Source organism: Lycium barbarum, chromosome 11 (genome assembly GCF_019175385.1).
Source record: "Lycium barbarum isolate Lr01 chromosome 11, ASM1917538v2, whole genome shotgun sequence".
NCBI lineage: Eukaryota > Viridiplantae > Streptophyta > Magnoliopsida > Solanales > Solanaceae > Lycium > Lycium barbarum.
The window spans coordinates 23,398,174-23,423,756 of record NC_083347.1 but is presented as its reverse complement, the minus strand read 5'-3'; the positions used below and the strand labels follow the sequence as shown (position 1 = coordinate 23,423,756).

The 25,583-nt window shown below is 35.8% G+C and overlaps 1 pseudogene; it reads right to left on the bottom strand.

Annotated features, from left to right (window-relative positions):
- Window positions 1-17,593: 17,593 nt before the first annotated feature.
- Window positions 17,594-18,385, bottom strand: LOC132620293 (ribonuclease 3-like protein 3; annotated as a pseudogene).
- Window positions 18,386-25,583: the final 7,198 nt, after the last annotated feature.

Below are 25,583 nucleotides of genomic sequence, written 5' to 3'. Positions count from 1 at the left end.
AAGTTCTCCCTATTAGGGGTTTCTTCATTTACGTGAAGGGATCTCATCCATCCCACCACATCATTTGATCATATGCACAACAATAACGAAATGAGAGAAAATTGTGTGTATAGCTAGGTTCAGTCACCTCGCCTGCCTAAAAGAGGTGGTTGGCAGAATTATTTGAGCACCTTATTATCTAAGAACTTAAGTTACAATAAATGGAACATTTTATTATATTTTTAGGACATCAATTCATTTTGTGAGATGCGAATATGATTCTTTTTATTAAGTCAAGTATATTGATAAGTTGACATTATTGCCAACTTGTTCTACTTTTTCATGATAAATTCATGCCCATTTTATGTGATTAACGAACTAACAATGATTTAAACGATGTAAATTTAGGTTTCAGAGCCTTTGAAAAGTTTGAACATGGAAATAAATTCAAACACTTGCATAAAATTGGACATAGAGACCGAAAAGTGAAGAAAAAGACAATAGAGACCATTACACATGTAGCCAAGGAGAGAAGAATGAAGAAAGGTTGTGGGAGCTACTGGAACCGGCCATGTAAGTCTGTGTGGCTACGTAGCTGAACTTGAGGGGTCATTTAGCTGAACCTGAGGGGTCATTTTTGTCACACCTTTTGGACGATTATAAATAGAAACTAGAAACTAGGTCATGTTTAGGCAATATTTGTATCTTTTGAGTTTGGAAGAGCAACTTTAGCTACTTTGGGAAAGGTTTTGAAGAATTTCATCATAAAATTTCCATTTTCTTACTTTATTAATTTTTAATTATGTCTTTCTTTTCCTTTTCTCGTATGTTTTCATTTTCTAGCATGAGTAGCCAAGCGTTCTAAGACTAATCTGGGCTAGTCTGAATAAGTCCAACACCCCCCGTCAAGTTGGAGGGTGCTAACACCCCCAACTTGGGTAAAAGACTATGATGAACAGCACCAAGAAGAACTTTAGTGAACAAATTAGCTAGCTGAGTAGCAGAAGATGTATGTGAAAGATGAATGAGACCCTCCTGAAGCTTGGCCCGAACCAGATGGCAGTCCAATTCTATGTGCTTGGTCCGCTCATGAAATACAGGATTCTTCGCTATGTGAATGGCCGCCTGATTATCAAAAAACAAGGGAATCGGAGATGAAGAGCACAAACCAAAATCAGTGAGTAGCCGAGAAAGCCAAACAAGATTAGCTACAGCTTTGCTCATAGCCCTGTACTCAAAAGACATTGAAATAATCTGCTCCTTCTTGGCCTTCCAACCAATAAGGCTACCCCCAAGAAGAACACAGTAACCAGTCACAGACCTCTGGGCCATTGTTGAAGAAAATGCTATTCTCAAAAGTGCCTTTCAAATACCGCAAAAGATGAAGGGCAGTAGTCATGTGTGGAAGACAAGGGGCTTGCATAAACTGACTGAGATGCTGAACAACAAAGCAAATGTTTGGTCTGGTGTGAGTTAAAAAATTCAACTTCCCAACTAGGGACCGATAAACCTCAGGCTTTGGAAGAGGATCACCTTCATGAGCTTTAAGTTTGACATTCAATTCAAGAGGGCAGAGAACAGAAGAGGCATTGGAGCAATGAAACTCATGTAACAAATCCTGGACAAACTTATTCTGATGGAGTAATACACCAGAACTGGAAGAAAGGACCTCAATGCCTAAAAAATAATTCAAGTACCCCAACTCTTTGATTTTGAATTGCTCATGGAGGAAAGCTTTAAGAGAGGAAATCTCATCAACATCAGTACCAGTCAATATAATATCATCAACATAGACAGTCAAGATCACGACTGAATCCCCAGAAATCCTTGTAAAAAGAGAATAATCATTCAGAGAATGGGAGTAACCTCTGGTAGAAAGGGCTTGAGAAAGTTTGGCATACCATTGCCTAGAGGCTTGTCTTAAGCCATAAAGTGATTTTTGAAGTTTGCAAATAGGATGAACATAGGAAGGTGAGGAAGAAGGAACATATCCAGGTGGCAACTTCATGAAAACCTCTTAATCCAAATCTCCATGTAAGAAAGCATTGTTGACATTTAACTGAAACATAGGCCACTGTTTCTTGATAGCAACAGCAACTAAGGTCTTAACAGTGGACATCTTAACCACAGGAGAAAAAGTTTCATGAAAGTCTATCCCTTCAACCTGTGAGTCCCCCCCTAACAACTACCCTAGCTTTGTATCTTTCAATGTGACCATCTGCCTTGTACTTGACCTTAAAAACCCACTTACACCTTATGGGTTTCTTACCAGAGGGAAGATCAACTATGGCCCATGTATGATTAGCCTCTAAGGCCTGAAATTCTTTACTCATTGCATCTTACCACTCAGGAATGGAGGCTACCTGAGAATAAGTATTGGGCTCAAACACATGATTTTCAGATAAAGTAGCTAAGGAAACAGCAGATGAAGAGACAGAGGGAGAAAGGTCACAATGATAGTCTTTGAGATAAGCAGGAGGATGATGAGACCTAGAAGACTGTCTAATAGCAGGAATAGGATCAATAGTAGAGTTAAGGGCAGGTAGAGGAGAGGGAGAAAGGGGGCTGGAAGAAGATGTACAAGGAGTGAAAGGAGATGCAGGAGATGTAGTAGGAGCAAAATTAGATGGGGAATGATGATCAGGATCAGGGTATATAGAAGGGGAAGGAGAAGTGGAAAGGGAACAATCATCAGGTATTGAAGACAAAGGGCAAGTAGAAGGTGAATATTCAGGTGGTGTAGAAAAAGGAAAGATATGTTCAAGGAAGACTACATCCCTTGAGATTAAAAACAGACTTAGAAACTAGATTGTATAATTTGTACCCCTTTTTAGCAAAAGGATACCCCAAGAAAATACAAGGAATGGACCTAGGATCAAACTTGTGTCTATTGACATTGGGTATGGTAGCATAGCATAAGCAGCCAAAGGTCCTTAGATGAGCATAAGTAGGAAGAATGCCATATAACATCTCAAAGGGACTCTTATTATTAAGAATAGAGGAAGGAAACCTGTTAATGAGATATGTGGCTGTGAGAAGGCAGTCACCCCAAAAGGAAATAGGCAATTTAGACTGAAAAAGTAATGCCCTCGCAGTTTCTAGGAGGTGTCTGTGCTTCCTTTCTACCACCCCATTTTGTTGTGGGGTGTGTGGATAGGAGGTCTGATGGATGATGCCTTTCTCAGCAAAGAATGAAGAACCAGCATGACTAGAACCTAACTCCATGGCATTGTCACTTCTCACAGTTTGCACCTTAGTGTGAAATTGAGTGTCAACCATGGAAATGAAGGCTTTGAGCAAATCAAAAGCATTGCTGTTAGCCCCCATCAAGTGGGTCCATGTACATCTAGAGTAGTCATCAATAATAGTTAGAAAGTATCTAGCATTAGATGTAGTGGATGTGTGATAAGGACCCCAGGTATCTACATGTATTAATTGGAAAATGGCAGTAGAATGAATGTCACTAGAAGGGAAGGGGAGCCTAGTTTGTCTAGCTAAAGGACATATAGAACAAGGAAAAAATTGAGTGGAAGATAAAGATGAATTAATAGCAGGAATGGTTTTCATTTTACAAAATGGGATATGGCCAAGCCTGAAATGCCACACAACATCCATTTTATTAATATTCACAAAAGAACATACAGATGCTTTAGAGGAAACAGCAGAATTGAAGTCATCAGTCAAAACAGTATCAGAAACAGGAGCAGTACAAATAGCAGGCTTAACAGAAAGAGAGTGACTAGGGACAAAGTTGATAGCAGTAGTAGACAATGGAGGAATATCCAGCTTGCATAAGCCATTGTACAACCTACCAAGTACCAGTGGCTTCTTCTGTGAATGGTCCTGAAAAAAGCACAGATTCTTAGTAAACTGGGCAATACCATCAAACTGGGAAACCAACTGATATACAAAGATGAGATTGTACTGGAAAGTAGGGACATACAGCACATTATATAGAGTAACATTTGGAAACAGAGTTAAAGATCCAGTATTTTTTACCTTGACCTTATAGCCATTAGGTAAAGAAATAAGACAGGGGACAGAAAAGGGTTTAATGTTGAATAGGAGAGACAATTTGGATGTCATATGATTAGATGCCCCTGAGTCTATGATCTATACTGAACTATCGACCTTTGAAAATAGACAAGGTTTGAGCAAAACACTATGAGTAGCAACTCTACCTGCAAAGTGAGCAGATGCCATAAGAGAATGAGATGATCCAGGTGATATGTGAGTTTTGTGTAGGAGGAACTGCAACTAAGAATGCTCATCTTTGGTTAAACCTGAAGCCTCATAAATCTGATCAGGAACAGTCATTTGAGTACTCTCATTGAAAGGGACACTGCTGGTTGATGAATCACTAGGATAACTCTCACAAGTAGCTTTGGCAGCAACCTTTCTAGGACCAGAATTAGAACCAGAACCCTTAGTGAATTTGAAGTTTGGAGGGTAACCATGAAGCCTGTGATATTTCTCAATAACATGCCCAGTCCTCTTGCAGTATTTGCAATATAGAGATGACTTCTGAGGATCAAATTGCACTTTGGGAGCAAACTTAGATCCACCAGTGTTGAAAGAGGCATGAAAGGAGGCTGATTCAGAGGGAAAAACAGTACTAGCAGACACTTGTCTTTGTATTTCATCACTGAGAAGGATGCTATAAGTAGTGTCCATGGAAGGGAGAGGCTTAATCATAAGAATGTTACTCCTCACTTGGACATAAACCTCATTTAGACCCATGAGAAACTGATAGACCTTTTGTTCCTCCTCAGATTTAGCACCCCCAATACAATTACACCTATTCTCAGAATGAACAGAAATTGGAGCTAACTTATCCCACAATTGTTTTATCTTGGTAAAATAAGAAGCAATGTCAAGAGAACCTTGGGAAATGTGAGCCAAGGCTTTTTTCAACCAAAATACCCTAGCACCATCAGCCTTACCATACCTATGATATGATCCTAAATGGCACAAATGACTCAACTACGCAAACTTCTTCAAGGATTTGTGTTGGAAGCGGATTCATGGAGGATGAAGCTTTGGGAGCGTTTAAATGGAGTCATTGGAGGGCCTTCAAGCTATGGGAGATAGCATGGGAGAAGAATCCAAGAGACCAAGGCCCAAGGCTTGCCTCTTAAAGTGGCCACAATTGCAAGCTTGGGTGATTCAAGGCCGGAATATAGCTATTTGCGCAAAGGGCTATTTGTGCAAGTGGCTACTTTACGCAAGGAGGGTTATGGTTGCAAGAAGGCCATGCATGCAAGGTTGATTAGAGGGCCATCTATGCAAGGAGGGACGTGTTTGGCCATTGAAGACCAATCCTTGAATTGAAGACTACACTAAGAAGACTAGCCAAACAAGGCCCTTACTTCATTAAGGGTAGCATTGTAATTGTCTATTAGTCTTCTTTACTTAGCTTGTATATATAGCTTGTCTTTCATTTCATTTACTTATATTGGATGAATTATGTATTGAATACTCTAAAGAGTGATAGTTTGTTTAGGGTTAGCTTAGTTAATGGTGGATTTCATTGTTGGTCTTGAACCATTTTTCCATTGATTTCATGAAGGGTTGTTCATTTGTGAATTTCAATTGAATTTCCCTTGCTTTGATTTCAAATAGCATAGGTTCTTTGAATTGAATCAAATTGAGAGGATCTAGGTTTCATATACTTAGGTTTGCTCATAGGTTCATTATTCATTGGGTCTTGCTTTTATCCTCTATTTCTCATCCCCAATTTTTTGTTATCTTTAATTTCGCGTTTTTGTGACTGATTTGGTGTTTTCCCCAAATCGATTCGTATCATTTAGTATCAGAGCATAGGCTAAGAGATTGTTCCTACAATTTCTAATCCAAGGCTCAAAATTTGAAAATCCCAAAAAAATAAAAATAAAATAAAAATCTAAAAAAAATCGAAAATTGTTCTTGTGATTTGATTTTGTTGTTTCTGAAGTTAGATTTGAGTTTATCAAGGTGGAAAACATCTAAATCCGAAGTTTGAAGTTGTTTGGGTGGGTTTTGAAGTTTTCACCATTGAAGCTTCATCAAAACTTGAAGAACTCAAAAGTGGGTTTAGTGATTGAGAAGCAATTGAGGCAAATTGAATATTGGGTTTTATTCTCCAAGTGATAAGGAGCTTAGATCAGAAAATTGGAGTAAAAAGGAGTTGGAATTAAGGTACTGGGAAATTTGAATGTTCTTCATGTTCTTGAAGACATTCATATCTTCATCTTGAGAAGAAGACCCAAAAGGAAGGTTGAATCCAAAAAAATTTCCAAGTACAAAAGAAAAATTGTTTGTTAGGCCAAATAGGGCAAGTACTAGGTTGAGTAGGGCTCAAGATGTCATCAGATCCAAGAAATTAGCCCAAAAGTTGAGGAAAAGTCGTGAAAGACGAAATCACTGAAGCAAAGTACGTCCACAAAAGTATTGGACGTACTTTAAAGTGTTGGATGTACCTTGCTGGGCGTACGTTGCCCTCAAATTCCAATAACTTTCAGAAATTTTGGCTCAAAGTACGGGCTCAAAGTATTGCCCGTAATTCATTGTGCGGGACGTACATTGCCCGTGTACAAGGCCAAGTACGAGACATACATTGACCAAGGGAGGGCGTACATACAAGTACGTGACGTACTTCTTCCGTAGTGTAGGGCGTACATTGCCTTGTTTTTTTCCTTGGCCGTATTTTGTTGGGAAGGGCGTACACTGTAGACGTACTTAAGAGTACGGGACGTTCTTATTCTGCCCCTTTGGACGTACATTGCTTAAGTTTTCTAGAAAGTTGCCAAGTTAAAAAGCCTAAGTACGAGGTGCCTTAAGGAGGATGTACATTGAAAGAATTGGACGTCCATTACACATGTTGGACGTACATTCCAGGTAAAATCGTTTCGTGATTCGAGTTCGATTCCTTTCATCTTCACCTCACTTCTTTGATTCTCTAATCCTCAAATCTTGTTCTCAATTCATTTCAATTTCAAAAAATTTCCTTGGGGTTACTTGTTGGTTTGTGTCCCTAATCCTTTGGTAGGGAACAAAAAAAAAAAAAAAAAAGAGTATAGAACTTTAAAAATTTTAGTTGTTTCAAATTGATACCTTAGATCAATTCGGGCTTCACGGTCGCGTTTTCAAGTTATCACCTACCCTGGCCCGAAATTTCATTTATTTTCCGGTTTTAGCAATTCCATTCTCTTGTGTCTCTCAACTAGTAGTCATTTAGTAGTTGTTCCTACTTGTGTTTACTAGTTCTTGTGTCCCGCATTTTCTTTCGTGCTGATTCTTCCAAGCTTTTCTCGTTTTAGTATCGTTGAATCTTTTTGGCTCAATTCCCCTTTGCTTTATCGAGTCGTCCGTCTTTCGAATTAACAATAATCTATTCCTCCACAAAGGTTAGCAATCTTGTGAATTGATTTGGATTAAAAGGGTTCTGGACCAACTTTGGAAGAAGATTAGGTTGAGAGGTAAGCTTGAGTGCAAATACGAGTGATGTGAGGAACTTTACTACTACTCTTGTTTGCTCGTTTTGTAGGTACAAGAAGAGGAGTCATAAGGACAAGGAGAGATAAGGTTGTCATACATAACCTCGGATTCTTGTGGTGACATGGAAGGTTATGCCTCCAGTAATGGAGAATATGACTATGAAAGTGATGAAGGCAATAGGTATGAGGGTAATGGAGACAATAGTCAATTTGATCATGACACATTATATGATGGTGAGCCTTACGACTCCGGGGGTGAATATGAGATGAGTTGATCTCATGAGTCTTACGAAGAAGATGAAGGAGTGGAAGAACCTTATGAAGAGTCCTATGGTGAAGACGAGAGCTATGAAGAGCCTAATGCTACATACCATGGACGTAGAGGCAAATTGAGGTATATCTCTTCCTCACACTTACGTTATGAGCCAATTGATGTGAGGCTTGCATGAAAAGGGAAGTTGTGATGAATATGAACCTTATGGTTATGCGCTTTGTGGTGAATACTCTCGGGAAGGTAATGAATTTGAATATGAAGTTTGTGAAGAGTCTTCTAGTGGGTATTCTTGTACATTGTCTTATGAAACTTCCTATGCTAAGCAAGATGGAATAAGTGTGTGGGTTGGACAAAGTAGGAGTCGTCATGGGAGAAGAAAGGAGTATGCATTTCCTACTCCAAGAAATAACATTAATCATACTTCTTATCCTAATGCAAATGTGCCATGTTCTCAATATGGTTATGGTGTTGGAGGTAGGAGGGAAGTATTGATAGGTGAAGGAAGTAGAGAAGGTGCAAGGCCACAAGTGAGAAGTGATTCCCTTCATTCAGAACGGGAAGAAATAGACAAATGTATCAAAGTGATGATCGAGCATCTACACCTAATGAAGGAACACTTACTCAAGAAGCAACACATAAAGAAGAAAGCCAACCCTTGTGAGGCAAAAGAAAAGAGTGAAGTGGAGGGTTTTCCTAACCCTTCTAAAGGAATACTTGGCGCTTGTTCCAACTTCCAAGAAATTGAGAGAGAAAAGATTGAGAGGAGTAAGGGAGTGAAAAGTGACAAATCTAGAGAGGAAAAAGGAGAGAAAGTGAGGAGTGATGTGAGGGAGTTGTCACAACCCCATTCTAACCCTTGTAACTTTTATTTCTTCTCTAGTTGTTGTGAAAATGGTGCAGGTATTCTTGGAAGCAAGCCGAATGTTGAGCCTCAAACTTTAAAAGTTCAAGAGGTAGTTGAGAGCTTCCCGAATGAGCAAATGGGCTCCCAAGTTGATAACCACGGTAAAGAAGATACTTTGTGTAAACTTCGAGGTAAAATAGCTAATCTTGACACTCAAATTCTTGTGAATGAGCATGTTGACTTGAGTGTGAGTGATAGCTTAGCCTTATGCGAGCTTAATGAATCTTTACCATGTGTTGAGCTTAGATCTTCATTGATTGTTGACAATGTAGTTGAGATGGGTGATCCAACACTAGTTGATCCTATTGATGACCATCTTGATTCTTCTTGTGAGATCAATTTGTGTCTACCTAGTGTTTACCCTTATGATTTTCATATTAATACATTGTCATGTGATATTATAGCTCACCCGCTAGTTGATCCTAGCGATGACCAAATTGATTCTTCTAGCAAGGTCGATTTGTGTCCAACTAGTGTGGTTACTTGTGTTGATCAATTTGTTTGCTATGAAAGTCCACTATTTAAGGAACCTTGTGATGTGCTTAATGGCCCTCAATTTAGTGATGATATTAATGTAATTGATCATGTGAATAGTCAAGTACCTAGTGGGCAGTTTGGTAATGTTGCAAATGTAGTGTCCTTTAGAGACTACAAGGTATTTAGTAACCCACTATGGGGTGATGATGGGCTTGGTCTTGATGACAAGCATGGGGTGGTTGAAGCTCTTGACACCATCCCCGATGACGAAAGGTTCTTCTTGAGGGTTTGTGACCCACTTGATGGACCAACATCGAATTTGAAAAAGGCTTCCGAAAGTGATGAGTGCTCTTTAAAGAAGGGGAGAAATTTGAACGGAAAAGAGCACACTTTTTGAAAGGACTATGCTAGATCTTCTAACCTAAGGGGTGAGGAGATACTACTCTTAGCTTGGCATAGGTTGAATGAGCATAATGGTAAAACTCTCTCTCTTGATGAACTTGATTATTTGACTAACTTGCTTATGAAGTTTTTCCAAAAGAGGAGTCTTGAAGATGAAGACTATTTGAAGGGACCTCATTGGACTACACTTGGGTATGAAGTCACAACTTGTACTTCCTTCAAGGACGGAATGTATTCGTGGCTCATGCTTATTCTTGGGCTTTCTAAAGCCATGAAGGTAACTTCTTGGTGTGTTGAGTATAGTAGTAACACTTCTTTCCATTCATGTGACCATTTGCTAGTGCTATTCTTATATTTCATGTTGCACTTACATGGGGAATGTGGGAAAATTAGTATGGGTGATACCTTTGTATTTGACCCCGGTGATGACTTAGGAGTGATTCCATACTTTAGGTGGACTAGTGTGATGATTGGACCCTTGACTTGGGTTAGGCTTATTGGTGATATTACACTTAGTCATGAGGGATTTCACTTGTTTCTTGACTTAAGGGGAGATTATGTATGCTTCTTAATTGCTAAGCCCAATGTACACTTGCATGTTAGGATTTCTATTTGCATTGGGTTCTTTGATTTACCCTTTTGTCAAAATGACTTGAATAGCCAAGTGTCTTTGGCATTATTTGGATACATGTTCTTTCTAGATCCATTTGATGCTTGGTTATATCATAAAAGTGAGCCATTTAGTATGTTGGTTGCATGCTTTGCTTACTTTAGGTATTATCATTGGCCTTATGATGCCTACCTTTCTTGTTTTGTGAAAGGGTTTGTACTCATTCTCTTCCATATTTTGCAAGGTACGGATTCGAGGACGAATCCTTTTGAAGAAGGAGAGGATGATATGATCCTAAATGGCACAAATGACTCAACTACGCAAACTTCTTCAAGGATTTGTGTTGGAAGCGGATTCATGGAGGATGAAGCTTTGGGAGCGTTTAAATGGAGTCATTGGAGGGCCTTCAAGCTATGGGAGATAGCATGGGAGAAGAATCCAAGAGACCAAGGCCCAAGGCTTGCCTCTTAAAGTGGCCACAATTGCAAGCTTGGGTGATTCAAGGCCGGAAGATAGTTATTTGCGCAAAGGGCTATTTGTGCAAGTGGCTACTTCGCGCAAGGAGGGTTATGGTTGCAAAAAGGTCATGCATGCAAGGTTGATTAGAGGGTCATCTATGCAAGGAGGGACGTGTTTGGCCATTGAAGGCCAATCCTTGATTTGAAGACTACACTAAGAAGACTAGCCAAACAAGACCCTTACTTCATTAAGGGTAGCATTGTAATTGCCTATTAGTCTTCTTTACTTAGCTTGTATATATATCTTGTCTTTCATTTCATTTACTTAGATTGGGTGAATTATGTATTGAATACTCTAAAGAGTGATAGTTTGTTTAGGGTTAGCTTAGTTAATGGTGGATTCCATTGTTGGTCTTGAACCATTTTTCCATTGATTTCATGAAGGGTTGTTCATTTGTGGATTTCAATTGAATTTCCCTTGCTTTGATTTCAAATAGCATAGGTTCTTTGAATTGAATCAAATTGAGAGGGTCTAGGTTTCATATACTTAGGTTTGCTTATAGGTTCATTATTCATTGGGTCTTGCTTTTATCCTCTATTTCTCATCCCCTTTCTTCAATTCTCATCCCCAATTTCTTGTTATCTTTAATTTCGCGTTTTTGTGATTGATTTGGTGTTTTCCCCAAATCGATTCGTATCAACCTAGCTTCTAATTCCCTCCATATATCCTTAGCAAACTCAGAGTATACAACAGACCTATGTATTTCTTTAGTGACAGAGTTGGCCAGCCAGGCAATAACTAGGTCATTGCAACACTGCCATTGTCGAAGGAGGGGAGATCCTTCAGGAGGTTTCTCAGTAGTGCCATGGATGAAATCAAGCTTATTTCTAACAGATAAAGCAATCAAAATTGACCTACGCCAACTACCATAGCAAGTTCCTTCAAACAATTCAGAAACTAAAGATGATGCTAGCAAATCAGACGGGTGCACATACAAAGGGTGACAGGTGTGAGTATAGTCGTCTTGGTGAAATGGTACATGCGAAATAGGGGTTGTACCCATCGTTGAGGTAGTGATACCAGCAGTACCATTACGGGTAGGAATTTGAGAGTTCTCAGTGTTCGTCATCGATTAATCAACAGCGATACTCAATGGCAAAATAACAACCACGAAATACAATGCACCAATAGTGTGAGAACAATATCGACAAATTGCAAATAAAGGAAACCCTAGAAATCCTAATTCGATCAATTTTGAGAGAAAACAAATCAGAAACCCTAACTTGATCGAATTGGGAAAAGAATGTTAAAAATGAAAAAATACCGCTCCTCTTTGCAACCGAAAGAGGTACGGCCTTGATATACACTATTCCACCGGAAAATTCACCGGAAAACCACAAAATTCGCCGGAAAACTAATTGCCGATGAACCTTTGATAAAGGAAACTAGAACACGACTATCTTCACCGTAAAACACGAAGATATACAATGTAATCCTCGCTCTGATACCATGTTAACAGCGGAAAAACTTACAAAATGATGAATCTGATGAACGAGGTCAAAGTTTAGAGAGAGAAAGAAGAGAGAGAATATTTTCTCTTGAATGAATAATCCGCTTCTGTTCAGTACATATATCAAATATAATAAAACAATAATACAACTGGGCCTGACCACATTGGGCCGACCCGGTACAAATAAATGAAAAGGCCCAAGCGGACTAAGACTAATCTGGGCTAGTCTGAATAAGTCCAACATACTTGGGTCATTATTAACTAGGTTTTAAAGCATTTCTTTGGGTTTGGAAAGATTCTTAGGATAAGCTTGCTAGAATTGGAAAATTCTAGTGGGTAATTAATAGTTGGGCCATAATCGCCAATTCATAGTATTTAGCAAGATAAGGATACCCATAAATTAACTATGTCATATTGAGGCTACAACCCCGGTCCTTCTCAAATGATTTTAAGTTGCATTCTACGTGTTTGGTTAAATTCCTTAGAGAAGTAATTTAGTTGTTTTAGCTATAATTTTAGTAGTAATTGTAATTACCTCTCTTGTTTGAAGATTACTTTAGAAATTCTCAAATTCACACACTTTTAGACACTTTGACACACACACACTCCTTGTGGGATCACCCCTAACCTTGTTGGGTTTATTATTGCTACGACACTGCTACACTTCATGCATTTTTATATCAATGAATTTGGGCAATTCATCGAGCCATTTTTTTGCCTCACCTTCCTAAATAGAAACAAGAGTAGTTTACAAATAGGAGTAGTAAATTCGCCAATCCAAATAGCAGGAAACAATATTTTGAGTTTCTTCATTCGAAGTGAATTCTTCCGACCCAAAATATTAAGACATAGGGTGGAGTAACCCTTGGCCATAATAAACTCCTTAGTACCCTCGCAAAGCCACAACATGCTTAGGAGTTGGTTTGTAGCAAATAGAAAGTTGGCTTGATGTGGTTAGGAGTGTTAGTGGTTCAATTGGATGAATTAAGAAAGAGAAACTCAGGTAAACTGGGTTGAGAGGAAGAACTCAACAAAGACATATTAAAAAAAAAAAAAAACTTTTACGAAAGGATTAAGATAGAATGGTCATTTCATTAAGTGTTCTGATTCATGGAAATGTTGCCTTTTTAACGTGAAAAAAGTAGAATGAAAAACTAGAATACAAAACCGTTAAAAGTTTTATAATATGTTTGAGATTCTATTATAGAAAAAAATTATGTACATGACGTCAAAGTAGAATGAACAACTAGAATACAGAACCGTTAAAAGTTTTATAATAAATTCGAGAATTATTGTAGAAAAAAATAAGTACATGACGTCAAAGTAGAATTACCAGTTAAAACTACGAACGGTTACATGTTTGCGATACCAACAAGTCATTAAAACAAGACAAATTTTATTTTCAAATATGACAAGTCAATGAGACATTAATTGATCCTTTGACATTTCTTTTTTTGCTAAAAATTAATATATCCAGATTTTTGACCTTTTAATACACGTCTCCTTTTCAAGAATTGTTATAATTTTGTTGTTTATTTCTTTTGTTTTTAAAGACATATCTAACAGAAAAGAGTTATATCAAGAAAATACATGCTACTATCAGTTGAAAAATAAAATCAAGAGTAAATTTAATGATTGAAAGATTTAACTCTCAAATAACTCAATTATAATCCTCTCTATTAAGGATACCCTCTACGGTAATTAAAAGTCGTGCTACTGAAATAAATCCTAAAATAATAGCAAAAAGTAATTCTCTCATAAAATTAAGTCTAGAAAATTTCTTAACTGATTATCAATTTTTAGATTTTACAAAGACCAATTGTTTAAAACAAGATGATCTAATTGATCAAGTTCCGATAAATTTTATTTATTAAATTATTAGGATAATCAGCCATAACACGACTTTACATAGCATGAACCAAATACAATTTTTTGAACAATCGTTACCTTTTATACACTAATCATTCAAGAGGCTATCACAAATAATGATATAGTCAGACCTCATGAAATTTCCTCATCAATCAAAGAAAAAATATAGAAGACTCAGCCACAAGAAGAAGGATAACAAAGCATAATTTCTCTTTCCTTTTTGGCATGCAAATGCATAACCAAAACGGTAACAATTAAATCTCACAAAACATAGAAACTCAGAAATAAACAATCAATTTCGAATGAATCGAAATTCCAATTATAAGTTACCAACATCTCGAATATTAAAACTAAAAATAATAATTGGAAACTGATAATGCTACACATATATAAGTGTGTGCGCCTGCTCAATTGTTTCAAGAGATGGTGAGTAAGAGCTACTCATTTATCCCCCAATTTTCTCCACTCAACATCGTTTCAATTTTCTGAATATGATTTTTGAAGAAGCCACAGAAAACTGTTGTCCAGGAATCTATAATCAGTGTTTGTTCCTTGGAAGTGTACATAATTGGCAAGATAACAACTGAAGTAATAATGACAAATGTTTAGCCAACTTTTTGTTTGTTCAAAAGAACATAAGGACAAATGGGCCCCAGTTTCTAACGTCCGTTACATTTCAAGAGACTAACAATACGTTCAATGAGGAAGTGTGGTACTTTCTTTCGATTTTACCTTTAATATGCAAAGTAACGATCCATATGTAGATTCTTAAGTTTGATAGAATCAGAATTTTTAGGTTAAATCATATATATGTGTGTGTGGAATAACAAACTAAATTAAATTAGATATATATTTCGAGTTCAATTTTCGGCATAGAATTCATAAGGTCCAAATTCTTAATCAGCACATACGAGGCTATACATGGGATGTAAAGTAGTGTTGGGATTGTACATAATGGACAATGTTGTCATTTTAGTTTGCTTTTTTTCCCTTATCTATTCTCGTCCTCCATTTTAAGTTCTTTTTTCCAAACAATCTGAGTTGTGAAGTCAAACTTTTTCACTTAAAGTTTTTCCAAATAAGAGGTTTTGTACACATTTAAGATTCATACACTTATGAGGTAATTAGATTTATTAATTTAAAATCAAGCAAATAATTAATGGTTTGGTTTATTTTTATTTTAATTAATAGGGAAAGAAATTAAGAAGAATTATTTTTCTATACTCTCTCTACATGTAAAACTTGTCAACGATTCAACATTGTATTCAGATTGATCTCAAGATATATGTATGCGATAAATGGTCTTCGTATCCACTCATTTTGTAGGTTAAAACTTGTTGGCGTGTTAAAGAAGTCTCATAATGCAAGTTAATAAGAAAAAATTACAAATAAAATGTAGGAATATTCTTAATCACGTAAATCCGTTGAAAAATCCATGCATATTTGGGTCAGAACGGATAAATATTATATCATGTTAAGAGTAATTTAACTGACTTATTCCAGTAGAACTAGGGGTGTACAAAGTAAACCGACAAACCACACCAAACCGATAAACCAAATCAAACCAAGAAAAAAACCCGATTAGTGGTTTGGTTTGACTTGGTTTGGGGTTGAAAAAAAAAACCGACCATAATTGGTTTGGTTTGGTTTTAGCTAAAAAAAGTCAAACCGAACCAAACCAACCCGACATTACATGTATTCAATTTTTAAAATATTTTATACATAAAAATATTTATTTGTAATGTAATTTATAAATATTTCTTAATTTTTTTTTTTGTAGTTTTTTTATCTATTATCATATTATTCAAGCTTGAAATTAGAATTTTGAATGTGAATAGGTTTTATATCCTATGGATGTTATTAACTCATATAAAGTCCAAACCAAAACCAACTCAATACTAATACTAACAAAAGAAATTCAATTTACCACTAGGAATGACAATGATGTAGGATATATCTCCTTTAGTTTTGCATAATTGGTTTAGAGAGTGAAAATACATTACTTAAGTTTTTTTTCTTGTCATGTAATTAATACTTATTAGCCGTACTTATTTTAGGATGACTTAGTATTTTTAGATTATCGTCATTTTCTTTATGGCTTATTAATTAGCAATATTTATTTTAACCGATTTTATTATCTTTTGTTGAATATTTTAATACAATGTCATCACTCTTCTCACATTTTGTGTTATTTTCTTATGAAACACTTTAATTACATAGTTGTATCTTACTAGGACTAAAAAAATATTTGAAGTAAAAGTTATATATTTTGTATCAAGACTATTCCGAAAACAACCCGAATAACCCGAAAAAACCGAATAACCCGAGAAAACCCGAGGTTGAAAAACCTGAATTTTATTGGTTTGGTTTGGTATATAAATTTAAAAACCCGACGCAATTGGTTTGGTTTGGTGTTTAAGAAATTCGAACCAACCCGATCCATGTACACCCCTAATCTGTAGAACTTAGAGCTCTGAATCTATTCCCGAGAAAGATTAGGAACCAACTTGAAAGATCCTAAAGTTTAAGAGGGCGGGAAAGATGAGGAACTAGTCTTTTATCACTGTTACTAGAGTTCCTTTGATAATAAAATATTTAAAGAGTTGATCAAGGACATAAAATGTGTTGTGAAGCAATAGAAAGAAAGTCGAAAAGAATAGATTTACTAAACTCCCATAGAGAAACATGGGGCCTGAGTCTTCTCAATTAAATCTTCATTACAATGTCTTTCTTTTCTATGTCTCGTTTGGGGGAAAATTATGCACTTCTTCCTCCTTAATGAAACCCTATCCTTCAAGCTACATGTGTGTGTAGTGCAAATGTTGAAATAATTCAACGCTTATTTAGAAATTTCGAGATCAAACTCTTAGAATGGAGAACATTTTGAGAGTTAACAAAAAAGGGAAGTTTATAGTTTTAGCTAAACCTATCTATTGGGTTGGTCCAGGCCAAATCGGCCCATTAAGGATCGACCTTAACGGTCCTAGTTTTAGGCCAAACTGGGCTGCCCTTAATGGGCCAATTCGGGTGTAGGTTTTTCGAAATTAATGAGTCAACTGCCATGTCGACGAAATTTTATGGGCAAATAAGTCGTCACATGCCTTTTGGTGATTGGTTTCAAACACTTGGCCTAGTTAGCTTCGAGGTGTGTTTTGATGAACAATTGTTGATAGTTCAGGTGGAAAACACAAACACCTGATAGTTCAGGTAGGAAACTCGCAAAAATGATACTACAGGTGTATTTTTGCCTTTCAAAATAGAATTTATGTTTAGCAGGGCATAAATTCTTTAAGCACCGCAAAAAAGTTATTTGCATTGAAGGGCAAAAATGAAAGAGCACAAAATAAGGGCAAGAGTGCAAATGACCCGTTTGAGCTATGTGTGCTCCACTCACATGGAATGCCTAAATATTATCCTAAGCTGATCCAATCAATTGCCACTCTTGGTGATCAAGTAAGAAAAATGAAAAGACAAATGCGCTACGTAAACAAATTATTTATTTAATCAAATTCCATTAGTACAGCTAATAATATATGAAGTATTAATTCACTATCAGAAAATCACTAATTCTGAATAACGTTTCATCAGAATTTGACTTGGGTAAGAAATTTTCGAGGAAAAATTCGTCAAAAACGTTCCGACTTACCAAATTACAACAATTCCATTGGAAATAAGGGATTTGCTGGTGGTGATTTCAGCTTTGCATTTCATCACAAGGGTGATCATTTAATAGTGACTTCCACAGTCAAATTTCTGACAACTTGGTAATATGCATTGTATGCAGCCCTATTTAGTGCAATTTCTTTCTTTCCACTAAATTTTCCCTTCCCAACAAATTTTCCGTCAACAAGAACTTCAATTTATCCGGTTTTCTCCCATAAATCATCATATTTTACCCTCAATCCATTCTTCTGACGTAGCTCGTTAAATTTCGTAACGGGGTGAATCTCAAGTATTGCTGGAGTAATTAGAGGCTGCAACAAATCTTTTACCGCCTGTCATCCAAATATACATAGTATTTTGTTAACAGACACCTCCAAGGATGCCATAAGCTAGATAAAATAAATATTGCATAAATTTTAGAGTTAAGAAAATAAAACCATACCTGCCATGTTGTATCCATGGAGAAATTGGAATCAATATAAATGGTACCAATCAAAGATTCAACTATATCTGCAAGAACTTTAGGGGGGTCGATGCGACCTACTGAATGCAATGGATACTCCAATGTAGCATCTTTGATTTCTTCTACCTGTGCAAAAAAACAACACATGTGTGGGCAAAATGATTTTTTTTAATCTTGGAAAAGGTGAGAAAATTTCATTCAGCATATTCTTCACAATGAAATTAACATACTCTACTCTTTTATGTCACTACAATTCATACGCGCACACTCTTTTTCTCACTAGGACTCAAAAAAAAAAAAAACAAATGTAGTATTCAAATTTGTGTTTTGTTATATATAATATTTATCTTTCTCATTCTTTTCGATGTGAGATTAACTTAACGTATTGGAGCCTCTGAAAAACTTGAGGATGGAAATAATTTCAAACACTTGCATAAGAAAAAGACTAAAGAGCAAAAAAATCCACAAAAGCTGTGTGGGCCATGTAGTCTGGCCACGTGGCCCTGCCATATACCTTACACACGTAGCTAAGGAGAGAAGAATGAAGAAAGGTTGTGGAAGCTACTGGAACCGGCCATGTAGGTCTGTGTGGTTACGTAGCTGAACCTGGGGGATCATTTTTGTCATCCTTTTTGGATGATTATAAATAGAAACTAGGTCATTTAGGCAATATTTGTATCTTTTGAGTTTGGAAGAGCAACTTTAGCTATTTGATCTTATTAAAGAATTAATGTTGATTGATTACTGAAATCAAACTAGGAAAAAGCAGATTTCTACTTGGGTCATTATTAATTGGGTTTTAAAGTATTTCTTTGGGTTTGGAAAGATCTTAGGGGTAAGCTTGCTAGAATTTAAAAATTCTAGTGGATAATTAACAGTTAGAACATAAGCGCCAATTCATAGTATTTAGGCAAGATAAGGATACCCATAAATTAACTATGTCATATTGAGGTTACAGCTTCGGTCCCTCTCAAATCATTTTATGTTGCATTCTACGAATTAAGTGTTTCGTTGAATTGCTTAGACAAGTAATTTAGTTGTTTTAGCTATAATTTTAGTAGTAATTGCAATCATCTCTTTTGTTTGAAGATTATTTTAGGAATTCTTAAATTCACTCCATTTTAGACACTCTGACACACAGAGTCCTTGTGGGATCACTCCTAACCTTGTTGGGTTTATTATTGCTACGACAATTCTACACATCATCATTCTGAAAAGAATTTTGATGGTTTATCAAGCCACTTTTTGTCTCACCTCTAAATAGAAATAAAGGTAGTTTACAAATAGGAGTAGTAAATTTGACAATTAAAATATATAGCAAGAAACAATATTCTAAGTTTTTTCATTCGAAGTGAATTCTTCCGACCCAAAATATTATGACAGAGGGTAGAGTAACCATTGGCCATAACAAATTCCTTAGTACCCTCACATAGCCGACATAGAACTAGGTATTTTCTCTAACATCCCACCATACATGTGAATTAAAAAATTTGTTTTACTTAATCGTTTTATATTGGATTGTTAAGAAGATGATGGTATCTTTACAGGCTAAAAAATTAAAACGGAGTTAGAGCAAAAAAATAATCACAAACATGTTTAGGAGTTGGTATGTAGCAAATAGAGTTGGCTTGACATGGTTAGGAGTGTCCAAAAGTATAACTAGGGGTTCAATTGGATGAATTAAGAAAAGAAAAACTCAGATTGGCTCGATAAACTAAGTTGAGAGGAAAAACGCAACAAGGACATAGAAAAAAGAGGGTTTTATGGGAGGATTTAGGGTAGAATGGTCATTTTATTATGTGTTCTAATTCATAGAAATGCTCCCTTTTTAACGTACAAAAAGTAGAAGAACAACTAGAATACAAAACCGTTAAAAATTATCGTAATATATTCAAGATTCTATTATAGAAAAAAATATGTACATGACATCAAAGTAGAATAATTAACAGTTAAAACTATTAACGGTTACACGTTTGATTTTACAATACCTACCAGTTGTTAAAGAACAAGTCGACTTTGTTTTTTCAAATATGACTAGTAAATGAGACATGTGATCCTTTGACATTTCTTTGGGATGACATCACTAGTTAAAGTAAAGTGTGTGTGCATCAGGATTTAAGTTTTTGACGGATACGCGTCTCCTTTTCAAGAATTGTTATAATCTCGTTATTTATTCCTTTTATTTTTTTAAAGACATCTAACAGAAAAGAGTTAGATATCAAGAAAAGACAAGCTAGTATTAGTTGAAAAATAAAATCAAGAGTAAATTTAATTCTCTGTATTACGGATACCCTCTATAGTAGAAACTCTGACTAATTAAAAGTCTTGCTATTGAAATAAATCCTAAAATAATAGCAAAAAATAATTCTCCCATAAAATTAAGTCTAGAAAATTTCATAACAGATTATCAATATTTTAGATCTTACAAAGACCGATTGTTTAAAACAAGAAGATGTAATTAATCAAGTTCCAACAATTTTTTTAATCAAATTATTAGGATAATCAGCCATAACACAAATTTACATAGCATGAAACAAATACAAATTTTTGAACAATCGTTACCTTTTATACACTAATCATTCAAGAGGCTATCACAAATAATGGCATAGTCAGACCTCATGAAATTTCATCATCAATCAATGAAAAAAATAGAAAACCAAGCCACAAGAAGAAGTATAGCAAAGCATAATTCATCTTTCCTTTTTGGCATGGAAATGCTTAACCAAAATGGTAACAATTAAATCTCACACAAAACTTAGAAATAAACAAGCAATTTCGGATGAATCGAAATTCTAATTATAATTTACCTACATCTTGACTATTAAAACTAAAAATAATAATTGGAAATTGATAATGCCACACATGTACGTGCGTACTTGCTCAATTATTTCAAGAGATGATGAACAAGAGCTACTCATTTTCCCCCCATATTTCTCCTCTCAACAGTGTTTCAATTCTTTGAAGAAGCCACTGAAAACTACTGTCTAGGATTCTATAGCCGGTGTTTGTTCCTTTGAAGTGTACTTAATTAGCAAGACAACAATTGAAGTAATAAAGACAAATGTTTTAGCCCCTTTTTTGTTTGTTTAGAAAAACATAAGGACCTTTGGGCCCCAATTGTTATATCCCGCATTTTTGGGCAATCGGATAATTCGAGATAATCGCGGGAAGATAACAAGCAAGGCCTTATTGTTATTTTGTTTGGCATACAAGTTGTTTATGAAATTTTTTGAAGTGGGAATGTTAAGAAAGGTCAAGGGTGTAAAGGGAAGTTCGCAATATGACTCGTGGAAATATGGAGGAAGACGAAGGGTAAATTTGGAATTTGAAAAAAATAAAAAATCCTTCATGAGTTGTAAGACCCAAATGCATATATGGACTTGGGAATTAAAATGGGCCATTTGAGTCATCCAATTGGAGTGGGCTTAGGCCCAACTAGAAGTTTAAGAGACCAAATAAAAGATGACTTAGTCATCTTTTCCATGGGACATTCTAGACTTTTCAAGAAAACAAAGAACAAGAGAAAAAGGAGAAATTTTCCAAGGCCATTTCGGCCAAGAGCAAGATCCAACAAAACCTTGGAAATTTTTTTCTTCAAAATCATTTTCTACTAATTGAAGGGTTCCTAGCAAAGTGAAGTGGTCTTTGGAGCAAGAAAAACCCATATTCTTGCAAGTTGTGAGTTCTATCCAAGTGAAGAAGTGAGAAAAAGGTAAGGTGAAACTCTTTTCTTATATGTTATGGATCTTTATGCATGTTGTAGTATGCAAAAGTGAGTGAAATTCATGGAAGAGAAAAACTATGTTGTGGCCGTGAGGTGTGCTATATGTGTGTGTGTGGAAATCATGTTTTAATTATTTTATCTAGTAATTGGTTGTTATTGTTGTGAATGTTATGTTGATAATGGAAGTGGAATGATTTTGGAGAGGTTGTAGTTGTATATGCATGATGTATAGCCGTGTATATTTGGTGAATCATGAAGGGATGTGAGCAAGTTTTATTTGGTATGTTGGTTGTGGATTTTATGTTACAAATAAAAGCCTAATGAGCTTAGTGAAGTATTAGTAGTTGGAGGCTTGTCTTGGAAGATTATGTAAATTGAATATTATGTTCTTACATGTATGGAAGATAATGATATTAGTATGGTGATTGTTGGAATATATATATGATAAGGTTGTTATTGTTTTTATTAGAGTTGGAAGGTTTTGAAAGAAGTAGTAAATTGATTAAGTTGTTATAATGTATCTTGGATTGAATATGGAAATTGTTAGTATGGTTGTTGAAATTATGTTGATAGTTTGGCCGGGTTGAATTCCCGGGATTGTTGTTGATTGAAATTGGTCAAGTTGAACTTGGTGGGATGGAGTATTTACAGGGGAAGTGCTGCCGAAATTTCGGTAGCCAAGTATTATCTTAAGATTCCAATTCTAAATGCTCTAACCAAAGTTTGGTAAATGTGACCAATTTGTAGATTTTGGCGGATTTGCAACTTGAATTTGGAATAGCATAAGGAGCGGAAAGAGGTATGTAAGGCTTCACCCTTCCTTCTATGGCATGTCTTAGGCATACTAGGTTGTATACGAGCCCCGGGGACAACTCCATTCTCCGGGATCCGCACCTAAAGTTTCCCCTTTTTCATTCAGTAGAATTGAATTAGAAATTGTGTAAAATGTTGGAAAACCTTCCTAAACATATAGAACTTGCATAAATATGACCCGACTACCTCAAAATCCTCACAAGTGACGTCATGAAATATAATGTACGTAAATTTGGTACGCCGTCTCATTTGACCCGAGGTGGGCCCATTGTTCCCGAATTTTCCCTATTGCTCCGTTTGACTAATTTTGGAGTAGAATCCAAAGGAAACTTTTGATCCTTGTTTCGATTATCAAACGATAAGTACTGTACTATTCTAATGGAATATGTATATGACGACCATGATAACGATAATGCTAAGGAAGCGAATACGTCTATGGTAAGTATGACAAGAATGATTCTATGACTAAGAGTCTTAAGCTAAGGACCCAATATGAATATGAGTATGAAAGTATCAAAGTAGTTCTTGATCTTATATTCTATTCCTTGGTTATGACACTATCTTCTAAAGATTCCAAAGGCATGATCCCCAAGTCGTAAAGTCTCAAATGTTTTTCTTATATCTTAGTTACTTGCAAAAGCTATAAGTCTATAACTTCAAGGTATAAGTCTTTTCCTAATAGTTCATAATTGTTTTTTTTATAATGTCCATATTTTTCGAAAGCCAAGTTTTAAGAGATAGGAAGCTCTTATGACTAAGATGATGAATATGATCTTATGAGGACAACGATGAAGTCAAAGATGAGAAAATGTCTATGATAGATATGCTGACGATATGTTCCTACTACGAATATGACAATGTTAAACTATTTCTTGATATCTCAACTCTATTATGGGTAATGACTACTTTAAAGGTTCCAAGCATATGAAACGATGCCTTATGACCCTATTTTATGTTTTCTCATAATGATATTCTTCATTGATAGTTTCGCCTTATGATACTAGTTCCTTCAAGGTGAGACAAAGCGACCACGGTCATTCCATAATGTAATCGGAGGTCACCGACCTTACGTCACTCCGATGGATACATGATTTTCTTTGGGCTCTCCTGCATGCTTATATGACATATGTATATGCGATATGAATATGTACATGGGGTGGAGGAAGGGATACATGGGGAATGGGAAGGGAAACATGTTTCATTGCCACCTGGTCAGCTGGTGTTATCATCCCGGACGCGGGATATATGGGCGAGCCGACGTATTTCGGTGTTATGTGGGCGAGCCGACATTGTTCGGTGCTATGCTATGACCTGATATGCTATGACCTGCTATGCTCTGACCTGCTATGCTCTGACCTGATATGCTATGACCTGATATGATATGACACGATATGATATGACACGATCTCATATGATACGATACGATATGATATGATATGATAAGACATGACATAATATAAGCTTTATTTTCTATGACTATGAAAAAGAAATGTTTTCAAAAGACAGACAAGCATGCATGGTATCCGGCCTGAAAAAGGTATTCCGATGTACAGGTTACTTTCTCGTCTCATTATATGTCCTATGACCCTATGATATTGATAATCATGCTTTACATTTCTGTTTTATTATCTTCCATGCTTTACATACTCGGTACACTATTTGTACTGACGTCCCTTCTTGTGGACGCTGCGTTTCATGCCGCGCAGGTCAGCAGGTAGACGGACCTGATTCCTAGGAGTTCTATCAGCAGTAAGTGGCAGCGCTCCAGTTGTCCCGGAGCCTCAGTCCCTTGGTACTATTTTGTGTATATATTCGGGCACAGTAGTACTCAGCCCTTCCTATGTATATGTGTACTATGTTTAGAGGCTCGTAGACAGATATGTACAGTTAGATGTTTGTACTTTTGATGGTCCTCGTTATTGTATAAAGTGCTAGCCGAGTTTGTTAGCCTATGTTTATAACTATGCTACTAGTGTTAATGGTAAGTAAAAAAAAAATATATATATATATATATATATATATATATATATATATATATATATATGGTACAGTTCATACGGCCCACTTAGTAACAAGAATACTATATGAGATAGGGGGTGCTCGGTACAAGTATCGGGTACTCGTCGCGGCCCCTAGTTGGGTCGTGACACCAATTTTCTAACAACCCGTTACATTTCAAAAGACATTAGCAATATGTTCAATGAGGAAGTTGTTTAAATTTACATTACTTATATGTTATAATTCAAATTAATGATAGAATATTTACTTTACTTTTAGTCTAGGAATATTCTAAAATATTTATTTTCCTTAAGTATAGGATCTACATCAATTACATAATATTTAGTTTCCTTTTAGTTTAATATCTATTTATAAGGAAAATAACATATTTTCTTTTATTTTATTTCTTTCAGTTCTCTATAATGAGTGATGTAGTCTATTATTTTCAATGCAAGAATCAATACAAAGAGTTTTCATTCTTTCTCTCTTCGATGTTCTCTCTTGTTTTCTCCATTCCACAACAGTGGTATCAGAGCAAGGTTCATTCATCTCAATAAATCTTTAATTTCATTGAAGAAAAAAAGAACTTTCAACCACTTTTAAGGATAATTAACTAGATTAACAACCCATATTAAAAATAAACTCAAAATAACCCTATTTTTTTGAAACCATCCAACTTTAACTTTTCTAAGTACTTGAATAACTTTTCTTAGCCAAAAATAAACCTATTTTTCCCTATCTCTCAAAACAATATATTTTCCCTATCTCTCAAAACAATCTTTTATCCTTTAATTTAGGGATTTGTTTTTCATTAAGCATATACCATATTTCTCTCTCTTCAATTAAATCACACTTCTCACTTCACCCATTCCCTACAATCTCTCTTTCTCTTTGATAATTTGTGTCACTGTCGCTAACCTCCAGTCGTGTTTTCATAGTTTCTACCCTACTGATTTTAATTTT